We start from the raw sequence: 15,838 nt of genomic DNA on the forward strand, positions 1-15,838 counted from the left end.
TTTCATTTATTAACAAAAAGTCTTTAAAATATTTAATAAGTTCAGGAACTGAGATTCCACGATGGCGATAGATTAATTCCGACAAAATATATTTTATGACATTATTAATCAAAAAGTCCGTTAACAACTATATTTCTATCATTAATCATAACTATATCAATTTATAGTTAGTGCATGAAATAGTAAAATGCTGTTTAATAAATAAAATAAGGAAAAAAAAATTACATTTATTTAGTTATATAACAAAACATAGTATTTTACATATGTTTATGTATTAATTTACATGTATTTATGTAAAGTAAATTCTTGAAAGAATAAATTAATTATTTCTCCACCAGTAGTTGAGATCTCTCTATTTGTTTCCTTAAAACCAAAGCATATAATATATTTTTAAGTAAATGTTTTTTAAAAAGTTTGTTTTAGTAATTGCTATAAAAACCGTTTAAATACGGAAGAATAAATAATGTTAGAAATTGTTTTTAAATTGTTCGTGTTCGCAGCTTAGTTTTGCTTTAATTTTAATTTAATTGGGTTTGATTTTGTTAAAAAATAAAATTTGACAATATGTAAATGTGTTTTGCCTTTGGCTTTTCTTGTTTTAGTGATTTAGTGATATCTGTTTAATCTATTTGTATTTTTTCTAAGTTACAAAGTCTGCAACCAAATTTACTACAACAGAAAAAATATATACATACATATTTAATTATAATATAAAAAAACAACTAATTTTCAATTCGTTTACTTAGTTTCAATGCTTTGTGCATCTCCTCAGAACGAAATAAAGAACAAAGTAAAATTTTTAAAGAATCACACAAAAAACACATCGTGACGTTTCAACTAAAATTAAATGATTTTAGTTAGCCTATTTTAAAAACAACTTATGTACAAGTCAACTTAGTTTTGCTTTGTTTGTTCTTGTTTTCGGATTTATTTATTTATTTTTTATTTTTTTTATTTACATAGTGGTTTTTGTTCTTCTAAAATACATGTTTTGATTATGGAGGCAGGGTGCTGTCTTTCTTTTCTTTTATTTAATGATAATTCTTTTTTAACTATTTCAATCTCGTACTTTTCCAAGCAACATAAATGGCATGTTTTATTGTTTTCGGTTTTGTTTTGATTCTGCAGAGTATTTCCCATTTTAAATTATAGTCTTTTTTTTGCGTTTTTTAACTCCCAAATATAGTCCGATAATTCGGTATTGTGCCTTTTTAATTTGTTAGTAAAGCTTGCTTTATGGTTGCTATATCTGTTTTTAAATGTTGTACTAGTGGACCCCACGTAAAATTTTGTTATATCTTCTGTTTTTATATTTGCTCGGTAGATTATATTTTTTGATAGGCAATTATTGTTTAACGGGAATTTTTCTTTACATACATATTTATTTAAATAATAAACGACAGTATTTTACAATTGTTTCATGTATAAGGTATTTCTATCTCATATAATCCTAAGAAAAGCTTTGGTTTATTAGACATGCTTTACAGAAATTAAGAGTTTAAATTTTTTTTAAACATCATTACTTAGTAATGATGCTGAAGATTTATGTACCGTAAGTTAAGTTTGAATTTACGCTGCTTTTTCTTTTTTGAATATGGTTTTGTTTCGCTGTCTTTACATACATATATACCTATTACCTAGAATTAAACATAGAATTTACAAAAAGGAAATTAAACAAAAACATTTATGAAAATTTATATGAATGTTTTCTTCTAATTAAAATTCTCTAACACCTCCTTCTAAGGAATACCTTTGTATGATAATATTAGCTCTCCAAGCAATAACTTATTTTTATTTTAACTTTTGATATTTTAATTTATAAAACTTAACTTACGCTGTAATTATTCGACTACTAAATCTTCTGTAGAGATCATACGAAACTAACAACAATACGTAAAGTTATAATCCTATAATTCATAATTCTTTTTTTAAATACCAATATTTTTCATAAATATCTCTGAGCTGATAACTTAATTAAATGGAAAAGTATCTTTACAACAACTATCATCATTTTAGCCTTCTGATCATGAAACTTTACTAAAAAAATATTAAATGTTTTTTTCTTTCTTTAGCCTTTTTACATAATCTTTCTACAAAAAGATACAAGGCTTATTTTAGCACTAGGATCAACTAACTTAATACTTCTATTACAAATTTTTCAACATTTTTAAGTTGCTCATTATTTGACTCTGTAGCTCAACATCGAATACAATCATTTTAAAAGTTGTCTGTTTGGCTAAGCTCCAACAACATTTCTAAGAAGTCAAAAAACTTACAAAAAGTAATTTATCTTGATGATTTTTTTTTTAATTTCTGAGACTTATTCAGTACTAATAGATTTAGTAAACTCAAATATTGGGGAACGGATCAGCAGTTTTATCAAAAATATGTTAAAGATTTTAATTTTTTGTGTTTGGTAACTTTTTTTGAATGATTAAAATGTTATTAAATAGTTTTTAAAGCTCTTTGTCGCAAAGCAAAAAGTACTAACATTTAATTAAATTGTAGTACAAAGTTTGATTCAGAATACTTAAAGTACAGTCACAAATACAGTCCTGGACAAGACGTTAAACTGTGTCTAAGGTACGACTCAAAAACCGAATTGTTTTTTTATACACCAGGTCCTGGGTCCAATTATTTTAAGCGCTTTGTTTTTTCGTTTAATAAACAATATATAAACATTGTTGTTTATTGAAGGATAAAAAAAGCGCTCAAAAAGTTTGGTCTAAGGAACTGGTGTACAAAGGAACCTTCCGGTTATCGAATCGAACATAACATGCTTATAGAGTTTCTTACGAGCTACTACACATAGTTTTTTTTTTATCATTTAATTAAATATTTAAATCTTTACTAATACAACAATCAGTTAAACATAATGAAAGATAAAAGATAATAAAACTGAACGAAAATTAACTGAATTTTGTATTTAATAATGTACTATGAATCTTGTTTAGTAATATAAGAACAAAAAAATATATATAACTTTAAATTAACTTTTAAAATGAGATAAACTAAACTAATAGCAAACGTAGGGATATTAGAATTATAGGTTACAACCTCTTTAAAGAAAGTAAAATGTAATACGCTGAAAGATTTTTACGAAATGTTTTTTTTAAGTATTTTATACTAAAAAGGTAAATTTTATTGTATTTGATAATTAACTTGAAAAATAAAAATATTTTACATTTGAATAGTCAAATAAACTATAATAACTTTTTTAAAGAATTTTAAAGAAGGGATTTTTACAATTACATAGTAAACTAATTACTAGCGTAAATTTTTAATTAAGAGTTTATTAAATGTATTATTAAACTTGAAAATAAACAAATTATTTTACATCAATTAATCAAATAAATTAAGTTAATAAGATTTTGAAAATTTGTATATCATATTGTACTTTATTAACCATAATACTTTTAATCTTTTATTTCGAACGTAACTGCAAGATTTTAATCAGCAAAAAGCAACACGTTTTTAATATTTTAATAGTATATTTATATATATATGTGCGAATTTAAAAATTCTGGCAACTCTGCTTAGATAACTTTAAATTTAATAATAGCGTAACCTTATTTTGATTAAAAAAACCTTTGTCTTTATTGTGTTTTAATCAACAAAATAAGAAATTGTTTAATTCATAACATTTTATTCAGTATTTAATGAATTTTTTCAACAAAAATACAAATTGCATATAACTAAAAGTAAACTTAACTTCAAACAGTTAAACTACGAGCACAAAAACATGAAATCGGGTAATAAAATTCAACTTCACTACTACTCTTATCAATAATTTCAAGCTTATTATAATTACTTAACAGTTTGTACCCGTTTTTATGACATAATTTTTCTGCTTTTTTTGTGCACATCTTAAAAGTTCTTTTAAATACACTAGTTTGGTTCGATTGCAGTCTTACATCAACTACAACTTTTCCATTGCATTCTATTTTGTACTCTTCAAAGTCTATAAAATACTGAAATTCTCGTTTGTGAAGTGTTTCTATTTTGCAAGAAGCTTTCATGTATTCTATTTGTTTGGATCTAAAAAAGATAAACTGTTTTAAAACAAAGTATGTTTGCAAAAAATGTTTTAGAAAAACAATTTTATTTTCCTTTTTGCAAAGTGCACTGTAATATCTATTTAGTAGTTGAGTATATTAAATACATTTTAGTCTATTTCTAACACACACTGTTGAAAATAGCGCAAATAAGTAATTTTAGTTCAACAAGAACTTTTAGTTACTTCAATGTACTGTTAAACTAGTAAAAAAATATTTAAACAGCATTTATGTCGAAATTATTAAAAAAAATAGTTTACATTTTTTAAGTTTAAAACAAACTTCAAGCTTTATAAAAATTAATTTTTAACCAACAACTCTATTTTAATGTTCAACTAACGTGTATTTATTTCCACTTTTAAGGATCGACTCAAAATCTACCAGTATTTTGTTTATGTTTTTTGTATAAAGTTGTAGTGACAACTTAAACACAGAAAGAAGCACCAATAAAGTATGTATCTGTATTAATATTTTATGCATAATTTATCATATTGTTTGCAATAATGCAAAATTGAAAAATACTAATTTGAAACAAAAGCTTATTATACAAATTTTAACCTTGACACAGTTTAAATAAGTTTTGAAAAAGACAAAAAAAATATTCTTAAAGTTTTAACCGCTGTTTAAAAAAATAAAAAAATATATTGAAACAATACATATTTTATAATGTTATAGTTAATAAGATAACAGTTATATTTAATATATTTAAACCTTTATGAAAAAATAAATTGCACGCCATTTTTAACTCAATTAAAAAACTAAAACTTTTAACATTTATTATATATTTATTTATTAATAGTATTTAGTAATTTTTCTCAACGTAAATTTATCGATTATATATATTTAAAAATTTTTAGCATGCTAAAAGATATCTTTAATTAAAAAAAAACTATCATTCGATTAAAAAATTAAAATATATAATAGAAGAACGATAAAAATTTTAAAGGCGTCTAACCTTTAATACTTTTAAATTTAAACACTTTACTAAAATGAAACACTTTCAAACCTTGTACACGTTCATGCTTAGATTATACAGTTTTTCTATAACTAGTTTTATTATTCTAAAAACCAAGTATATATATATATACAAATTTCTCCAAACTAAATTGAGAAAGAAGCTACACATAAAAGTTAGTTTCTGGGAAGTTTAAATCATAACATTCAGTGACAGAAATTTGTAGAAATTCAAAGTTCACGGCAAGGACATCTTTAACGGTAAAAAACGTGCGTTGTTTCAGCGTTAAGTACTTTTCAGTCTAATTTAACATAACTTAAAGTTAAAAGTGATTCAAAAATATGCTAGTTTCGTATTAAATCAGTAAAATTAGAATTGAAGTATTTTTCTAAAAATTCAAATATGAATAGAAAATTTTGTATGTTTTACCTTATATTTATTGTATGTAATACTTATTGAAAATAAACAAACTAGTATACACTAAGTTTATATTACTAAATTATTTTCTATTAAATACTAAGTTTTCGTTTATTTGTTTCCCCGCTGTTTAAATCTAAATTTTATATGTTTTAAAAAAATTTTTTGTTCTAAATTTTTTCTATATTACAAAAACACACATTTACAAAACAATGACAATCTTAAGTTTGAACTATAAAAAATCTCAAATTGGTTTAAAGAAGATAAAAATTAAGTTAAGCATATAAAAAATATAATTATACTAACTTGTCCACTAGAATAAAAATTTTGAAACAATATAAACTTTGATGTCGAAAAATTTGAAATACTTAAAAAAGGTAAAAGGTTGCAAGTATTTGGAAGTAATAACTAATAATAAATAGTAATTTGAACTGGTCATAACATATTAAAGCGATAAAAATTAAGTTATTTAAGGCATTTGGTGTTCTTAATAACACAAGGTAGTTTTTAATTGAGAAATCTGCATACTAAATTTTTAGTTCACTTTTCATAAGTCTTCAAAATAAAGTACGGTCTTGTTTTGTTGGGGAACAACTAATAAAACTAAATTTAGTGAAGTCAATTTTCTGATAAATAAAGCACTTAGGTGCATTCATTATAAAAAAACAAGGAAAATGTATTAATCTTAAAAAAAAAAAACTATTTTTTTAAAGTTTGTTTAGATACGAGAATTGGTTTTTTTATGTTAAAACAAAAAATTCTTAGGTTTATTCTAAGTGTTATTTTTAAAATATAAGTAAACTACATAGCCATTTAACTATGTTTTCAAAAATTAACTTTTTCTGAACAAGATTTAATAACAAATTTGGTCAAAAGTCGCTAGCTTATCTAGGTAATAGGCTATGAACAGAGCTACCTATTAATTTAAAAGACAAAAGCCATCTTGGAAGATTTTAAATTGTACTAAAGAACTATTTATTAAAAGTTCAGCTAATTAAAAAAAGTTTAAATAAGATAAACAGTGATACTTGTTTCATATATATAGTGCAAATTAATAGCTTTTATATTTAAGGAAAATCGTTTTTGAGTGTATTGTTAGGTTTCCAATGATATTGGTTTATCTTAGACTGTAGAAAGTTGTAGTATGTCATTTTTAAGTCTTTTGGTTAAGAACTTCTTTAAATAGCTATCATTTACTTTGTTTAAATAAGTTAATTTAGCTTTATACATTTTTTATCAAAAAAGTTAAGTTTTTAATGATAGCTGAAATTACTGATAAATATAAATTGATAAAAATTTGACTTATTTCATTATTATTTTGTTTTTACAAAAAAAATATTAATATAATACCTAAAGCGTTCTTAATGCCCGTTTCTTCTGTTATTTTAGTTATAGTTAAAATCTTACACTTCGATATTTATTTATAGTTGTAAAACTGATAGTTCAAAATAAATTTTTAATGTGTTTCTTTATGATATGCATAGTTTTTAAACCTTTAACTTTTTTTAAGTAAAAACAGGTTAGCTTAAGTTCTATATGTCTGCACAAATTTAGGTTTATTACTTAAATGTCTCTTTATATGTTAGAATAATAAAAAGTTGAATTGTTTGCTAAAATACTGATAGAATTTAAATTTAAAGAAATTTAGATTCTAACTGGATATTTAAGTTAAATAGTTATTTTACTTGTTTTTTATGTCAGATAACCTTGTTCGTTTTATCAAAGTCAAAATATTAGATTTTGGTTGATATTTTACTTTTATTATGTTTTTTAGTATACTTTTGTTTAGATAATTATTTAGAATTGTAAAATTTAGTAGTATAAAGAGAAAAATACTTTAAATTTTCATTTTAACGTCTAAGTTGATATAAAAATGTTTTTCTCTTTTTTTTAAACTAAAACTTGTCCTGAACAAGACGTTAAACTGTGTCCAAGTGGTGAGCGACTCAATAACCGAAAGGTTTTTTGTGCACTAGGTCCTAGGACCAAAAATTTGTGCTCGTTTTTTGTCGCTCAATAAAAAATAATAATTAAACAACTTTAATATGGTTAAGAATCTTTTTTAGGCAGGTTTTGTTTATTACTTAATTTTTTATATGTATTATGCAGATGTTTATTGGACAAAAACAAAAATTGGTCAAAAATTTTTTGGTTCAAAGACCTGGATACACAAATAGATCTCTCGGTCATCGAGTTGCATACCCAAATTTAATCAAAATTATAATGAGGTAATAAGTAAAAAATAAAAATTTTACAGTCAAAATTTAAACTCTAAAACGAAAAACTCTATGAAAAATGAGACTATTAAACTTAACAACATTAAATATTTTTCTAAATAAAAATATCCACAAAAATTAGAAATATTTATTATACAATAGTATCTAACATTATACACATAAAATATATATTGAACACTACTTTAAAAGGTAAAGTTTTAATCGGAAATATTTTATTTTAAAATTTTACAATAATTTTAGCAAATAATTTAACCTTTGATATGACTTTAAAAAAAAATAAATAAAATAAATATAAACTTAAAGTTTTAAAAAGTATGTTTAAGAGGATTCTACTATCAACTTATTTTAACTTACTAAAATTATTAACAATAAAATAGAGCTATAACGTTAAAAAATAAAATAAATTAAAACTGCAATATTCAAAAATAAAAGCAAAACAAAGCTGTATCCAATAAAAAGATTTTTTTTCTTAAACTAAATAAGAAGTATAAAATAAATACATCCTTTTAATTAAAACCATCAGTGTTTACAAATTTGAATAAATATCTGATTATAGGAGTTTAACTAAACCAAAATAATAATTTAAATAATCGCAAAAAAAAAACACTAATAATAGTTAATAAGTTTTTTTTTTGTTATTCAAATTAATAAATAAAAATAAAAGACAATAATAATTATGAAATAAGTCAACCTATTACTTGTTTTAAATTTTATCAGTAATTTCAGCTTATTATTTAAATATTTAACTCTCTTTTTTTTCTGGTTGAAAATATACATAGAAATTATTAGTTTTATTTACACAGATAAAATGTAGGCTATTTAATGAAATTGTTTACTAATACATCAACAGACTATAAACAAAAGAAAAAAAAACATATGAAAACTTTCTATAAACTAGACTAGACCAATGCTATTGAAATCCAAATAATATACTCAAAAATTATTAATATCTACTCAGATTAAAAATAAATATTAATATACTGTTTATAAAAAAAAAAGTTCTTGTTCATCTTATGCAAACTCTATTGAATTAGTTGATCATTTAATAGATTATCCTTCAGTTTAACCTGGAACCTTCCAAGATAGCTTTGGTCTTTTAAATTGATAGGTAGGTCTGTCCAAAGCTCCACTACCTTGGTAAGCTAGTAATTTATGACCATTACTGTTTTTAAATCTTGGTGAAAATAAATTGTTTTTGAGGACCTTGTTGAATGGCTATCTACTTTAGTTATATTTTCAAAATAACACTTAAAATTTACTGGTAAAATATTATTTACAAATTTTAATATAAAAACTCCCAACTCATATTTGAATAAATTTTCAACATTTAAAATTTGTTTTGTTATTTTTAAGTTTGTTACACTCTCGTTGTGCGTTTTATAGTGTATGCACCTGAGTGATTTATTTATGAGTGCTTTATTTATGCGTTATTTATGTAGTTCAACTTAGACGTTAAAATGTATCCAAATGGGTTTACTATTATTTCTAACTCGCTATCACTTCTAACCCGATCACTTCTAACCCGATCACTTCTAAACCGATCACTTCTAACCCGATCACTTCAACCCGATCACTTCTAACCCGATCACTTCTAACCCGATCACTTCTAAACCGATCACTTCTAACCCGATCATTTTTAACCCGATCTGTTCTAACCCGATCACTTCTAACCCGATCATATCTAACCCGATAGTTTATAACCCGATCGTTTGTAACCTGATCATATCTAACCCGACAGTTATTAAGCCGATTTGTGTTAATATATTAATTTACTATTTTTTTAAGATAAGGGTTTGTTTTAAAAACAAACTAATCTCAACAAAATCGTTTTTTATTGAAGTTTAGTTTATTTTGTTTAAAATAAAACTTAATGTTCAGATAGCTTTTGTTAAAATTTAATTGTTGATATTAATTGGTTCATTTGTTGTTTTGACAATAAGGCTTAAAATTGGATTATTAATTAAGTGTAGTTAATTAGTTTTAAAAAGTATTAGGAAAAGTATAAGTGTTTTGTATTCTAAAGATTAAATATTAAGTACAGTATTGGTAGTCGTCAATGTAAGAAATATAACGAGTATAGCAGCAGTTAAAGTCTATACTGTACTTTCTTTTGAAATGATTCTATATGGTTAATATATTTTTTTAAGTGTAGAGACCAGATAATCAATTTGCCTCCAAATTCAGGAAGAATTTATATGAAATACAACTTTTTAAAAACATTAATATCAGTGCATAGTGGGCTGGCAAGTGGCCATTGACTATTTTCGCGACTAAGCAGTTAAAGCAAGATTTTTATTTAATTGTTTAGAGAGGGGTTTCGTCTTTTAAAAACTGGGTTTGTTTCTGTTCTGCTTAAAGTATACTAAAAGTTATGTAAGCTTAAATGTAGCTAAAGTTTGCTTTTTTTAAGTTTAAAAAAGCCTCGAAAAATGCTTAAATTTTTGTCAAAATTAAGGTCTACATCTACTGTTAAAAAACACCTTATAGGATTTAATACAAATACTAATACTTTTTTTTAGTTTTTTCATTTCTTTGGTTTGATGTTAATTGAAAAAAGTCAAAATACTTTGAATATTTAAATGTAAAAGTAAATTAATTCTCATTTAAAAAATCTTCTATTCTCGCCGAAAATTCATTGATGATTTCTGGCAATTTAGGGTATTCTTCAGGGTTAATTTTTTTAATTCGCCATCGTAGAACCAACATAAATTTTTTTAAATAATTTAGTAAAAATGACAAGGAATCTATATACAAATTTACAGACAAATGTATCGTGTGGAATATAACTATTTTTTTAGGTTTTGACAAGCGATATTTCTGTTAAAAAAATGATATAATATTCTATCCCTGGTTTCTCACTGTGACAAAAAAGACCATTTTGTATGTTCTAGAAGGTTCTTAATGTGTATAGATTCACTTACTTTTGTTTACAGATCATTTAAGCTCCAAGAATGATAAGAACAGTTAGTATTGGTCAAAACATGGTAGCTTAGTATATGTTTTAGTTATTGAAATAGTTTTTTTTTTAACTATTTTAGCAAATTAAAGGTTTTCTTGAAAAACTGTATCCCACAGACCATGGTGGAACTTCTACAACAGGTAGGTAACGTAGTCAAAACTTTGCTAAACACCAATAATAGGACTCTGCTGACGAAGCATATTTCTGATGTTAGCTTTAAAGAAAACATTAATAAAATTATTTTGTATGTTTTACATTATTTTATGGCCTATAAATTCTAACATAAATATTAATGTAAAGAAATACTCAGTTTTATTTCAAAAAACAATGATGCTGGTCATGTCGGTTAAATGGATTCGCTTTACTCCAACTGCGCATACTGTTCTTGCACATAGTGCTGAACTAATTGAGCAAAACAACGGTAGAGATTTGCTAAATTACACCGAAAGTAGATTGGAAGCTAACAACAAGTTTCTAAGACAGTACAGTATGAACTTTTCAAGGAAAAATTCTAAGTATGAAACTTTAACAGACTGTTTAAATCGATTATGGGACAAGAGTGACTACGATGTTAACAACACTTTAGACAGACTGAATTGCACTTATTGTAAAGAAGTCGGACATACTGAGCGAAGTTGTTTGCAGCTAAATGAAAAAATTTCATCATGTATTTCAGAATGGGAAACGTTGTTACATATGCTTTGTGCTATATATAGAGTGTTTTATTTATTTGAGAAACTTAATTTCAAAGAAGTTTTAAGGACTTACTGTTTTACTTATACTTTCTAGTAAATTTAAAGTGCTTTTTTTTAATAACAGGCTAAATTTTTTTGTTTTTTGCACTGTTTTGCAACGAATAAATGTTATTATTGTTCAAAATGTTTACGGTTTTTTTCTTTTGATAGACTAGTACAAATGTAATGTTATTAATAATACAAACTTTGATATACAAAGATCAGCCTTTAATTAAAAATAAACTGTATTTAGAGTATAGTTTCACCCAGCTTAATATTGAAAATTCATTCATGTGTATATTTATATAGAAGTGAATGTGACTCTCTTGAAGTAGCCAATTATATTTTTCTTTTTTCTAAGTTTCTTTCTTTAAAGTTTCATATAAAATTAAAATTTAAACTATTTATTAAATAAAAACAAACAAAATTCTTATTGTAACACTAAGTGTAATTTTAAATTGTATTATAGTGCTTTTTATGACAGTTTTATGTCAATGGCCGCTTGATCCCCGTTTTCGGCCCACTGTGCAGTGTATATGAAACTTTAAATAATACAGTTAATAAAGTTAAGTAATCGTAATTATAATGGTGGTTTAATTTAAAATTAATATCATTAAATTCTAAGTTCTTTAAACGAAAGTGTATACTGTTTTTATATTTACTATATTTAGAACTTGTCATTTACTAGAACTTTAATTTAAATTTAATTCTTTAATCCAATGGTAAATTGTATATAAGGATTAACTGTAGTTAAACTATAACTAATTATAATAAACTTAACTATGAAATTTTAGTGTCGAAAACTTATTATTATGCTTTTATTCTTTTTCTTTTGAAATATAATGAAAGTAGAGCAAAATAAATTTACATTTTTCATAAAAATTTAAAAGTTTTTAAAATTTAAAATTGCAAAAAGACGATTATTCTCACGATTATTCTTCACGATATTTCTAAAATACTTTTCTTGATATCTTTTGAAAGTTATTGTTTTACAGGTTTTCAAAAACACAAAAACTTTAGATTATTTAGCGATCATTAAATATGAAATGTAAGTATAAGTTATTAGATTAAACTATATAACTTAAAAACTTAAAACAAAATAATAAAAACATTTTGTATTGTGAAAACTATTATATAGGTTTAAATTTTTAATGAAAAAAACTCATTTATAGAAATTTAGAGGTGCAAAAAACCACCGAGAATAAATTCAATAGACTTCAAGACTTACTGTAATGAATAAAAAATAAATATGTTTTGTGTAATAATCGTCTGAAAAAATATTTGATTTAAAGAAACAAAGAACTTAATGGTATTTTATAAAGTTCTCCTCCTAATTATACTTAATTTAACTATAATTAATTTATTATTCTATTTCAAAATGTTTTTTTTTTAATACTTATTTCGTTTTTACTTACGTTATTTTAACTGCTTTAAATAAAGTAATTTATAAAGAATTGTTTGTCCACTAAAGTACTAATTTAAGTCGTAATTAAAACATAGGCGAGATTTAATTACCTTCGAATTTCTTACACAAATAAACTTGTCTGTTTAACTATTAGTGTTTAACAACTTTTTCGCTCTAAAACTATGTAGGAATTTATTAATAATGTGAAATCAAGACGGTCAATCGACATAACATACTTTTGCGGTTTAGTTATATGACATAACTGTTTTAATAGCTAGGTTATATTTAAAACCATGCTTTTCCACTTAATATAACAAAAGTATTTAATTTCTCCTAATGTTTGTTTGAATTCCATTATATTAACAGGCCTATGTAAGTTGTATAACAATTTGTATAAATTATTAAGATGAAACTTAAAACTAACCTACTATAAAAAGTTAATACATTAGTAAGCAATAATACAACATTTACGTCAGACTTACAATGTAGTTTCTAAAATGTAATATAAAAGTTTTCGTATCTGAATATTACAATTGTAAGAGTTTACTTTTTGAAATTTGCCTATGTTAAAATTATTATAGTCACGTGAATTACAATAACATCCAACTAAAATATGATTATAACTGCTTACTTTAAAATCCTACAAAGAAGAATTTAAAATACTTTAAAGTAAACGATTTAGTAAATTGTACATGATTAACGAAAAACGTCTGTTAAAGTGTATTGAAAAAACAAACAAAATAATGAAAAAAAACTGAAATTATCTGTGGTATAAAAAATAAAAAAATGAGGTAATAAAAATAAATTAAAGTTATGTTTAGTTAATATGAAAATTAAGATTTATACTAAAAATATTTTTTACGTAATACTTCAAAATCATTATGTTTTAAACTAACTAAAAATTTAATTCATTATGTTATTTTAATAACTTTATTAAGACTAGTTTGTTTTTGCATGAATCCAGATTAAAAAATAAAAACGTAAAATAAGTAAAATGGGTTAGAAACGATCAGGTTAGAAATGATCGGGTTAGAAGTGATCGGGTTAGAAATGATCGGATAAGAAATGATTGGGTAAAATTGGGTTAGAAATGATCGGGTTAGAAATGATCTTGTTAGAAATAATCGGGTTAGAAATGATCAGGTTAGAAGTGATCGGGTTAGAGTGATCGGATTAGAAATTTTGGTTAGAAGTGATCGGGTTAGAAATGATAGCGGGTTAGAAATGATCGGCTCCCATCCAAATGGTGTGCGACTTGATAACCGAAAGGTTTTATCGTGCACCAGGTCGTAGAACCAAACATTTTGAGCGCTTTTCTGTCGCTCAATAAATAATACAGATGTTATACATATTCTTTTAGTTTTTCATTAAAATATTACTATAAGTACTGTAGCTTTAAATTTGATTTTGTATAAATATACGCAGTCTACTTAGTTAATCTAATTAACTCGGTTACATGTTTTAGCTGATAAAAGTATCGATGTATAGTACTGCGGCTTCCAACACTACGTTTTAAGGAAGACTAAAAGCGCGACCTTAAAAGGATGAACATTGTATTGTGAGTTTAGAGGAGGTTACTAATAAACGCGATAAATTTCAATAATCTGAAACAAAGACTGAAACAAAGGGAAGAAAAGGACTTTTAGAAACCGAAATTGACGAATAGATGAGGATCGAAATAAATCTTATTTTCAATATTTTTACACCATTTTGTTTCAAACTTTTTATGTTATTTTAATTTTAACATAATTTACGTTTTGTAAGCTCAATACGCACTGCGATTTCGGCTGATAGCGGGCCTTTTATTATTAGTACTTTGTTAATAACATTTGTTTAACCTTATTAAAAGTAGGCGTGCTTTAATTAACAGTGCATGAAAAGTTTAACAGTTTATTTTAACTATAACTTGTCAGACTTTATAAAAATCTATCTTAAAACTTTTTTTTAATGTGCTATTTCACAAGGTTTTTAACTTTGAAGATAACATTTGCAACATGAATATTCAAGATAAACTTTTATTTTTCTAAATTTTAGTTTTATTTTGCACACACATTTTGGAAGTTAAAAGTTATCAAAAGTTATCAAGTTATGAAAAAATATTTTACAAATTTACTTTAATTAGTTATCTATAAAGCTGTAATATTGTTTTGTATATATGATTTTTAGTGTGCAAAAAAGTTTTATAAAACATATTAAACTTTTTTTTAGCTGTAACATAAATAAATGTTATGTTGATTAAAGCTGTACTTTAATTGTACTCTTAATTTAAATTTAGACAGCTTTTTTTGTTACATCTTAAAAAGTTACAAGATAACAACTTTTCTAAAGTTGAATTCATAATTATAACTTTACCTTTAAAAAATGTTTAAACAATGCATATTATTATGTAGATATGAGAAAAGTAAGTTTTTAAAGATTAAAAAAGGTGATACTAGATAACTAAAAATGTTATTGCTAAACACAGATAATGCCTTAATTCTACTAATAGTAAAGTTATAATGTAGTTTAAGTTTTTCTTCATTAAACCTTCAGTTTTCTTTGTTTAGTTAAAAAACTTGTATGTGGTATTTAATATACTTTAAAACATAACTAAAAGTTTTATAAATGTTAACTGTTTCACTTTAGCTTTTGTATGTAGAACAAAAGTACAGGTTGTCTCAAATTATTTTAATCAGAAGCAAAACTGATGAGATAGATACTTGAATTAGAAGAGAAACTTTTATTAAATGAAATAACTATAATTCTTCTTTGAGAATTAGTATTTTTTACATTAAAATTGTACTATCCAAAAGAAAATTCGGCGAAAGTCATCAGACCAAAGCCTTGAGTTTCGTGTGCAGTGAGACAAAGTTTTAGCTTCAGTTTTGTTCATAAAACTTTGTTCATCAAGCAAAAGTTCTTGGTAAACTAAGGTAGACCCAGGTTTTATTTTTATTTAAAGTGGTCAATAAGTCATAAGTCAAAGAAATCTGTAGTCTTCATATAGTTATGATGTTTATTTACGGAGCTACTGTTTTCTGATGATCGGAAGGTTATGACCCGACTTTGTTGAAGGTTTATACTAATTTTACTATTA

The sequence above is a fragment of the Thalia democratica genome, chromosome 1, assembly GCF_965202585.1.
Source record: "Thalia democratica chromosome 1, ktThaDemo2.hap1.1, whole genome shotgun sequence".
Taxonomy (NCBI): Eukaryota; Metazoa; Chordata; class Thaliacea; order Salpida; family Salpidae; genus Thalia; species Thalia democratica.